This window comes from Halyomorpha halys, unplaced genomic scaffold, assembly GCF_000696795.3.
Source record: "Halyomorpha halys isolate HHAL.00 unplaced genomic scaffold, Hhal_1.1 Scaffold844.1, whole genome shotgun sequence".
NCBI lineage: Eukaryota > Metazoa > Arthropoda > Insecta > Hemiptera > Pentatomidae > Halyomorpha > Halyomorpha halys.
The window spans coordinates 350,397-360,203 of NW_027111153.1; the positions used below are offsets into that span (position 1 = coordinate 350,397).

Genomic DNA, 9,807 nt, shown 5'->3' on the forward strand with positions numbered 1-9,807 from the left:
GCACGTCAGGCGAATTATAAAGAAATTTAAATTTGTATTTATAACAGTATTTTATATGAAAAAAAAAGAATCAATTATTGTACTAGTACATTATGTTCAATTACTGAACTAAATGTCTGCCAAAGGCCCTTTGTAAGAACTCGAAACTAATTTTATCAGTTTTTCATTATTTAAAATGATTAATTTTTTAAATCATAATTCATCGGTTAATTGGCCCACAGTCGAGAGAGAGAAAGTGTTTTTGCATATTATAATCTGCCTTGTCATTACGTCAACATCAATGTCAGAAAGTCATCTTAATGGGAATTTAGGCTCGTGTAATTCGTCAGCCATCGTTAGTGAATTAATTTACTATTAAATTGAATATTAATTAATGCGATAGTATTTACCTTTCCTAACTAGCTCCCGGAATGAGATCTCGTAGGACAGTAGGACATTACAGGATGGTTCAAGAATAAGACGTCTCAGTCGACACTCATACGCCTCTCCTGGCTTTCGCCTATTAAATGAAAATCAATAAATTCAAACAGTCCTAAATAATAATTAATGAATTAAAAAAAGGTATTATGAAATCTAAAATTAATTAAATTATATATGTCTGGTATAATTTGTCTGGTTCGGGCTGTCTGTCCAAAAACGCAACAGTTAGAATTTACAAAATTATTGTACATAGATGCGAAACGTAGTCTCATATACGAACGGAGGAACAGCGCTTTGAGGTTTTTGGAAATAAAATATCACGTAAAATATTCGGACCGAAAAAGGAATAGTTAACCCGAAAATTTAGAAGGCTACGCAAAGCTAAACTGAAGGAACTGAATCCGGTAATATAATTCAGTTTATAGCATTGTGGCGAATAAGATGGGCGTCTAAGGTAGTGGGACTAAGTAACGAACAGGCCTCAATTTTAATAAACACTGAACCGACGCGTAAACGTCCTAGAGATAGAGCGTAACGTATATGGGAGGATTGCGTTAAGACTTTGGTTAAGGGTTTGGAGGGGCGTCATTAAACAGATGTATGTAGACAACCGGTAGTACCGGTATCGAACCTTAAAAAAGATACAAAAATAAAACTGAGTTCAGGTATAAATGAATTTGTCTGTCCACTATACTCATTTACTTAGACTTTCATCTTTGTACCATCACTAGAAGAACCTAATTAAACTGAGTTTCTGGTTTACATCAAATTACTATATACACATTTCATTATAGGTTTTTTAGTACTAATCCTATAAAAAAAAGTTGAAATCCTCTTCAAAGGACTCCTTTTTTAAAAAACAGCATCATGGGAAAGAAATAATATTTTTTTAGGAACCATCATCTCATGAAAAAAAAAATCAAATCCATATTCCGTCTACAGAGTACTACACTGAGATACGTATTAGTTTACATTATGATCTCACAATCTCAACAATCGATTTACCGGTAAAGGGGGACTTATCTCCATCTTGTAACGTTTATTATTGTTACTATAATAAATATCAGTTAAAATATGAGTATAAATAAGTAATCTATAGGAAGTAAGAAGTAAGAGATGGAGGAATTAGTGATTTTTTTTAAGTAGTCAATAACTGTGAATGGAAAGAACCTGTTACTTTCAACTTATTACATTATAGTGTCCACGTAACTTATATTTGCCATGTATATTTGCTAAAAAAGAAGTTTTATATACCAGATTACTGCTGTTTATTAAGTTATTGTTATTATTTTTTTAAATAAAAAAAGTATACGATAACTTTAAACAGTGGTGATATGTAATACTTATAATAATAATAAAAAAAAAAAAAAAAATATGGAATAGTTGGTTAGTGTTGCTAGGGAAAAAGAAGATGAGAAGCGGTTGTGACTCCGACAAGAGTTGGTCCTATAAAAGAGAACAAACCGAAATGTAAAAACTATCAATGCAAATTAACTATACAACATACAACAGAGGAGTGGGCATTTATTTTTGAAATAATTCAATACCATGTTTTAGAGAGGTAAAAAGACTCAAAAGAATCAACAGGAAGCATCGTAAAGTTTTTAAGAGATAAACAATTACATAAAAAAATATGATATTTATTACTAAATCATAGCTAATATATTTAAATATATAAAAAGAGAGATAGAAAGGTTAAAAAAACTTAATTTCAATAGCCATAAACAGATTAAACTACCATCTACAGTATCTAGAAGAGATTGAAACTCCAAGGCAGGTTTGGAACTAAAAATAACGATAAATCTGAAAAGGGCATAATGGTAAAGTAATAACCGCCTATAAAAACAGTAATCTACCTATCTTTAATGAATATAGGACACACAAAAGTCATATATGTGTGCTTCGCTGATAAATTCATTCCTAGCCTTTCCCAATCCAATTGGTCCCGAAAGACAGGTAGAGACCATCTTCTACATTTCGCTATCCGAGGTTGTGACAGATTATTATATGAAGCGGAAATTAAATTATGACTGCAAAAGTAACCAATACAAAAGTTGCTTTAGCCAGCGGTATAATGAGATCGTAACGACCTCGAAGTGGGACAGTTTTCGCCCGACACAATCGAAGGAGATCCAGGAGTCGGCAGATGTAGATAGCGGTAAGAGAAACGAAGGCTATTGTCAGATCGGCGATACGGCAGATAGGATGGCCTAGAAATTTGTCCGCACGCTTCCGGTCCAAAGAGGTAGAAAAAAAAGATAGTGTAACCGTCCTCTTGGGGAGTTTTTCAACTCGTGGCGTTCCTCGGACTCCGCAGTTTGTGTAACTCGCCACCGGAACGAGCCATGCTGGCTCAGTTACGCCGTTCCATGTAACCCTTTGTGAGCTTTCTAAGAACGGCATCTGTCTTCCGGCGAGGCATGTCGTAGGTCTTGGCAGAACTGTCATATCAGAGATTATGTGGAAGAAGTAGACTGTGGCGTTGATGAACGCTAAAGGAAGTGACTATTCTGATATTTGACAAAATGATAAAAATCATTTAATTTTCTGGTAAAGGTCATGACAGAAAATGAGGACTCAGAAGTTCACGATTCAAGCTTGTTCCATAGCCAAATTTTCTTTCCCTCGCCCACTCTACTTATGCACTCCAGATTTTCTAAATTCCTCAATATCCAGACAGACACTCACTAACTGGTAAATTATTTAGTTGCCTATTTGTTATTATTGTTAAATTAATTAATTTTGAGGTTTTTTATTTACTAGAAGAATGTGTATAAGATATTCCTTTTCCTCCCATTTTTTTGGGATGAGTAGATGCCTATATACTTTGACAATATCTGTTCCTACCTAAAATGCGAAAATGCTAATTACAAGATGATACACTTACAATATACAAGCATTTTAAAACGTGGGTGGTTTAAAAAGTGAGCTTAGTAAAACCAAAATGTGCAAAGTTATGAAAGATTTGTGACTGTGACTAAATTTTTGTTTAGCTGATGGGAGCATTGCATTATAACTGATTTAGTATAATTGGGTTTGGAGGTCATAAATGTTGACATAGTGAAAATGTTCATAATACGGAATCATTTATGAATTAATATACTTCTATGAAATATTTTAGTATTGATTTTAACAAAATAACATGCTTTCCTAAATAGTCTAAAAACAATGTTTATCTTTTGAAAGTATGGTATTGGGAATAAACCATTTGGATTTTGTGTTTTGGAGTTTTTTTGTTCAGTTGCGATCTCACTCAATTTAATAATGTTTGGATTTATTATTTTCATTATTATTTTTGAACATGAATAATCACTTCAGGACCCATATTATGCAAATATATTATAAGTATTACTTAACTACTGCTTTCAGTAGTAATTTGTAAACTACTGTTTTTGTAGTAATTTGTTACTTATTAATAACTATTAAAATAACTACTCCATCTTAAACTTTTTTTTATATATGTAACACAAAACGTTTTGCTATCCTCCCAATAGAAGATATGGTTTATTTTAATATTATAAGATATGAAGTGACGTTTTTGTTTTATTCTAACGAATGTATATAGCCTAGCTTTGGTATATTGTTTATTATTAGTTTATTTAAACGATCTTTGACTAACCATATTTGTAAAATGACAACAATTGATTATTTATTTTATGTATTTCACAGAATAACTCTATTTGAGGGAGGTTGCCCCATAATCAAATAAATAAATTATTATTATTATAATTACTATAACTATTTAAAACCATGAAACTCGAAATGATGCTTGTTTCGTGTTGTTACTCATAACTTTCGAAGTAGTTGGTTAGTGATTTAAAACAATGACAAAACGAAAATTCCCAGTGAAACTAACTAATGGCCTTTCTAATGCGGATTTACATGTCACGTGTTCCTCACCTACAGGAAGTAAAAATTAAATTTCATTTCTGCTATTATTAACCACACCGATTATTGGAGCATTGCATCTGGGTACTCCTTTTTTGTTTGGATGAACTTGTTACTCAACTTCAAAAGAATAACTTATCTACTTTAAATTGGGTCGTAAAATAAATTCGTAGCGTTTTTCAATATTTCAATTTTTTCCTCTCTGTGTTTAAGAAATCATGTTTACTTGGTCAATAATGTATAGATATTTTAAAAAAGGATTAGTAAAAGTACTTTTAGACATCAGTTTCAACCGAGATTCCTTATCTTTAAGTGGTATTTTGCTTGCTCAAAATGGAAAAGAGAAAAAAATTCATTTCCATCATTTAATGATTTTTAATTTCCGAAAAGGAAAATCCGTTGCACAGACGATTAACAAAATTTGCAGTTTGGTGATGATGCCTTAGGATAAATTACCATCCATAAGTGAATAAGTGAATAATAAATAGTTTATTATTCTGGGACTAAGTCCCTTTAGAACAATTACAGAGGCAATTTTAATTTTATAGTAATATTTTTTGGCCATAAAACAGTGTGGCCACACTTAATTATAACTTATATACAGAGAGAAAAAAAAGATTAATTAAAAACTAACTGACTAAGTAAAAACAAAAATTTAATTACAAAATATCTGTACTATTATAATAATGGGTCAGATTGGTGAAGCAAAAGGTAATGAAATATAAGGGATTTAAACGAAGTACATTACAGGGAATGGAGTTCCAGAGATATGCAGTTCGGGTAAAAAACGATTTATCAAACGCAGCAGTTCAGTGAGGTGATGGGTAGATGTCAGATAAACGGACCTAGTAGTACGGGATTGGACAGAGAATTTGAATCGCAGGTGAAACTCAAACTGAAGGAGAAATATTTTCCGCAGGTTAAGAGCGAATTTCCAGAACATAGTGTAGTACACATAGATGTGCATGTAATGTACCGTTGGAAAAAACATAGATCTTAGAAATATTTGTCTCTTATGATAGCTCAATTAGGCGGGGACGTGCGCAGTATTTAGCCGACTAAGATATGATTCTAGTAACAGTTACTGGGAAAGAATAAACAGCCGAGAGTCCCCTATGTCTCCCGATTCCATTCCACGATATACTCCAGGGGGATGGTATAACACAGTTCTCCTTCAAAGCAAAAGTGAATCCAAAAATGCCACGCTCTTCGGGATTAAGTTTGACTAGAAGTCAACATAAATTCCCGCCATCGCAATTTAAACTGAAACAGAAGGCAGCCAATGATTGGCTTGTACTCATCTTCAACTCGTCTACCACGCCCCTGAGTCCACCATAAGACCATTTGTTCCATTTTCCCTGCCAGCTTACCACCTCAAGAATATACTTCCTTCAAGAATATACAAGGCTTTGTCTCATTTTGTTAAACTGTTGTATTTTATACAGAAAACAGATTTATATTCTTTTTTTCGCACCTCAAGAAAAACTTAAATTCATTTATTTTTTTATTGCTAACTCCATAAGACTGCGCAAAAACTCTTCAACATGCGGACTATAATCAATCGCAACTTTAATGATCATCACAAACGAGGATAATGAACTATAGGAATCGATATCTTCCATCAAATAATCCAATCTTGCCTTTGTGGATATCTCTGCGGGGTTCCATGATTTATTAGCGGCACAGAAGTGTCGCCTACTTTCCAATTCGGTGACACCTGTGAAATCCTCAAGGCCGTACCCTGAGTGGTTCGCCTTGGGTACGTGCGATGCAAATTTTCAAAAAAGAAATTTCTTCGATTTTCAAGAGAAGTTTCCTGCATACGAATCTAGGAAGTTCAAGGTGCAGTTCATACCTCGCCCGTTTTCATACGACTTGGCACCCGTAAGGAAGGTAGGAAGCGAAATCCTTTCCTCTGTCTAATGATATAATTTAGAACATTACATTATTAAACAATTTATTTAACTTTTGTTAAAACCCATTGCCGTCATGACATGAACTGAAAACGTATCTTTAATTTTGAAAATAAAAAAAGTATGTTTCATACGAACATTGATTCAATAAAACTAAAGTGTGGCGATGTAAAATAGAATAAATTTATTTTTATTTTGTTTTGTTTTTCGCTCTATTTAGTATCCCATTTAAAGTGGTAAATATGGAGCACATGGCAAAAAAGGAAAGATAAATGTTTATAATAAAAAAGCTATACAATTCACCAAAAGATCATTTTTCTTTAAAACAATAAATTTTTTGTTATAAAGATATTATCAGGTATACTCATAATCAATACAAACATTATTGTTTCACAGACAAATAAATATTTGGTGAAATATTTTGCAACCTTTTTATCAACGTTAATATTATTTTCACCTTACAAATCTATAAACAATAGGGATAAATCAATAAATCCGCTTAAAATTCGAAATTTATCTTAGGAGAAGCATTGAATTTTTAGAGAGAAAAAAATCGTTTATTTTTCAATAAAATACAACTTGAAATTCAAGATTTTTTTTTTTGTAATTCTTTGTTATATAGTTAATTAAAAATAATTGTTTAATAAATAAAACATAACAATTTTTATTGTAAAGAGTTATTTCCTTTTTTCAGTTTCACTTGCAAATTAAGATAAATCGAATTATTTCTTTAGTAAAATTAACAACTGTACATGATGATATATCCAGTAAATTTGATTTAAGTTTATAATGGAGTGATACAGGCGTGTAGAGAAACTACCCATTGGTAGCACTCTAATTCAAATTGATTAATTTACGTTTTTTTATATGGTATTTAGAATAACTTAACAATGTTTTAAATTTTATTTTGGATTTAGTTTAATAACTACTAAAACTATAATAATAGTTTGGGAAAAAAATATGTTCCATATCATGTTTTTTTTTTTATTTTCGAAACCGAATTATAATTTGAATTTATTATTTATTATTTGTATCTTCACGCCTCAGTCATTTTCTTTATAGGATGAGGATAATAGTCAGAGTGGTTTTAATGATAATGTAGATAGCTTTGAGCGAAGTCCAGAAAAACATACTATAAGGGACATAATATAAAAAGAAAAAGTTAAAACCTTATTAGATTTTGGGGCTTATTGAATATTTTATCAACTTTAAACATTGTTTAACTGACTTTCACATGGTCTGTCTTTTTCAGAAGTTCAGAAAATTGAGTTAAAATAATATATATATATATAAAAGGAGATGGTCGACACATTGTCCACAATAAACTTTTGAATTACTGGACTGGATTTTTTTTTAAATGTTCCCTTTTAGTATTATATAAAAATAAAGGTAAAACAAAATTAATTAACTTTAATCAAACATCAATATTAAGCTGGTTCCCCATAAAAAAATCTATTTTTCAAAAAGAAGATTAATACACTTGGACATTATCAAACGGATTAATTACATTAACCAACATTTTTATTTTCGAGTTCCTTTGATCCCAATTTGGCAACAAGAGATCTGATTATGATTCTGACTACGTTATTCAATATCTTAAGTTAAAAACTCTATAGAGGTTAATATTTGCGAGATTACGTTTAGACTTTTACCAACAAATAGACACATTTCTATTGACGTAGCAGCATAGAGTATATAGATTATAATAAATTAATAATATATACACAAGTAAATATATATTGTAATAAAGTAATCATATTTCCTTTATATCATAAATAATATCCAAATAACTAATATAAATAGCTTCACATCTTTATCGCCGCATAATATCCCCAGTGATAATCCGCCGTTCCAAATCATTTACTTTCGTTTCGTCAGTAAGGACATGTTTGTGATATTTGTAACCACTAATTAGTTTGTGAAAAAGAAAGTGACCAATCATTGTGAGAAGGACGGAAAAATTTCTCTTACACGAGGCTTTTCTCATCTGGTCAGTCGGAGAAATCGCCGGATATAAACTAATATTTCAGAAGAAAAAAAAAGCAATGTGTCCTAGGAGAGCGTTTCGTAGTAGAGAAGTAATTACTTCTCTGAGCTGACCCTAATGAGTACTTACTGACCCTTACATGATTACGTTTTAATTGATGTATTCAGTCACTAAAGTTGAAGAGTAACCAATCTAAATTAAAACCATAATTATATTATTTTTTAAACAATACTACGCCACTACTTATGTATGATTGTGAAACTCTGGGGAGCGGAAAAAATTATAATTGTTTCAAAATAAGGTTCTAAGAATTGCAGAGCAGAACCCTTGGTTTGTAAGAAATAGCCAATTGCATCGGGAAATACAAATAGAAATCAAAAAACAGTTCATGAAATTCAACTCTCGTTACCGGCAGTTACAACTTGGGAAATCCAACCTCTTCTCGAAGAGTGAAGCCCAGGCTGCTGCACAACATTATGCTATAATTTATATAATTATCTATTCTGTTATTGACATCGCTACTGTTTCATTTATTTTTTCTCTTCGTCTGTTTCTCAAATTAACTTTTTTTTCCCCAGCTATAAATGTCATTAACTTTTCTTTTTCTCTATTCTTAAGAATTATTATTTTATTATTTATTATCGTCATTGTTATTATTCACAATTATTCAATAATTATAGCGTTTTAAATAGTTAGGAGTGTCTTGCAGGACACTAGCCACCCACAATCAATTGTTAAACATAACAAAAATTTAACTGTTATGTTAACCACGAAAGGCCGACCAGAGCCCTGTTTCATAATAAAGTACAAACTAATACTATTAGTCTTGTCGTTTCAACTTAATACAATTACACTGACTTGTACAATAGTAAGTTGTACTTGAGTACTTTTTAACTCCTGTAATATCACTAATAGTAATACTCCCGTAATATCACAATAATTTTAAATCACTGTAATATCTCCCTATTATGAAAAAAAAGGTATTAGTGCAATTACCACGTTGTTTCTATTGAACTAATAATATTAGCTTTCATTATGAAACAGGGCCCAGGCCTTTCTGGTATTAAGTAAAAGTGATAGTGATAAGTACTAAATAGAATTAAAATATTTATTGTCCTTTGAAATCTGGAATAGTTAATAGATAACGGTTATAGTCTGATAACACCCCATTACTTAAAAAATCATGTAGACTAAATATGCAGTTCTACTATTAAAATAAGCCACAACTCGAGAATAATTGGTCGATTGTTTCCGTGAGAAATAAATTATACTTTTGGAATATGAGTTGAACACAAATCTGGATACGTTTAGGGAGTACATCTGTTGTGAAACATGTGACCTAGGAGTCAGCTGCAAGACAATGTGAGGATGTTGCCTAGTCTTTTTCATGGTTCACTGACGCTTGTATTTTATCCAGTTTGACTAGTGGAGAAAGTCTTTGTTAGGTCTATGTTAAAATTTTGGGTAATGGATATAAACTAGTTTGTATTTGATTGAGCTTTTAGCTATAAGAAGATGATGAGAAATCTAAAATAAAACTTACCATACAAACAGGCGAACAGACTATGTGCCCCTTTCCAACTATAAATTTGGATGAAA

General features: G+C 31.3%; 1 protein-coding gene across 1 annotated transcript in view; it reads right to left on the reverse strand.

Annotated features, from left to right (window-relative positions):
- LOC106686597 (probable maltase-glucoamylase 2) overlaps positions 1-9,807 on the reverse strand; it is a gene marked incomplete at its 5' end in the record, with an annotated part of 22,216 nt that extends 12,409 nt beyond the window's left edge. The window contains 2 exon segments of the mRNA XM_067049237.1: positions 390-499; positions 9,752-9,807.